The following is a 1149-nucleotide window of genomic DNA, read 5'->3' as shown; positions in this document are numbered from 1 at the left end:
TCCACTGGTATATGTTATATATAGTGCTATACTTACAACCAGAAAGCATTTTTTCTTCCCTCATGTTTTGAGGAAACTCTTGTATTCACCTCAAGTAATGTGGTACAACTCCAGACAACAAGCAATCAAGCTCCTTCTGGCTCTATTTTAAAAGAGATCATTTTGACAGTTCTAATTGTGGCACACAGAAATGCCAGTCATGCAGCTGAACTTTCAAAGACTATCCTTCAGGACTGGATTTATTAAATATTAAATATGAGCATTAAGAATATCATACATTTTACATAGAATACTTTGGTCCCAACATGATTTCCTCACTGAAATCTCTGCTCAGTCCAATCCCTGGCCACTGTCTAACTTGAATTGTGGATTAGGCAAGGCATTTTCCTATAAAATCAGCAAGTTAACTGGAGCAACCTCTCACCAGGAAGGTGCTGTCAACATATATTACGATCCTTTTTCTGAGTTATATTCAGATGATGATAAAGTGAAGTAGGTTAAGAAAGGGAAATTAATTTTCTTTATAAGAATCATCTAATGAAGCTTTTATTCACTTCTGACAGGGATTCACCACATGTTGAGAGCAACATCCTGGGCTCAAGAGGAAAAATCAGATTCCATTCTTCATTCAAAAAAAGAAGTGGATGTGACATGATTTCTAAAGTGGTAAATTAAGGAATTAGTGACTAGATCACAAGAATTGAGACAAATATTTTAATCAAACAAGTATATTTAAAATATTACTGTTGTTATGCTTCCTTATAAAGATCCAGACAGGATTAAAGGATTTACTAAAGCCTACTGAAGCCTACTTCTGTGATTAAAAGTATTCTTTTTTTCTGGCAGACATTTAAACTACAAAAAGAGAATTAACTGAACAATCAGGTTGTACAATTGGCTTTTTTCCTTTAAGAACGTGTTTTTAGGAACAAGTATTTATTTGAAAATATCCTAACACTATCAAGTTTTTCTATCTAGAAACCAAAATATTGGAAAATCCAAGTAGCTAAATTTTATTTTTTTACTTATTAAAGACAATACCTGACACCTACTAGGTGATAAACATATTTATTTAATGAATAATAAATAAAAAGGATTAGAATATGAAGAAAGTTAAGGTCTACATAGTGTTTTTTTCCATCCTATTCC

Source organism: Myotis davidii, unplaced genomic scaffold, assembly GCF_000327345.1.
Source record: "Myotis davidii unplaced genomic scaffold, ASM32734v1 scaffold130, whole genome shotgun sequence".
NCBI classification, from domain to species: Eukaryota; Metazoa; Chordata; class Mammalia; order Chiroptera; family Vespertilionidae; genus Myotis; species Myotis davidii.
The sequence above is the reverse complement of the archived record's forward strand: the minus strand, read 5'-3'. Positions refer to the sequence as shown.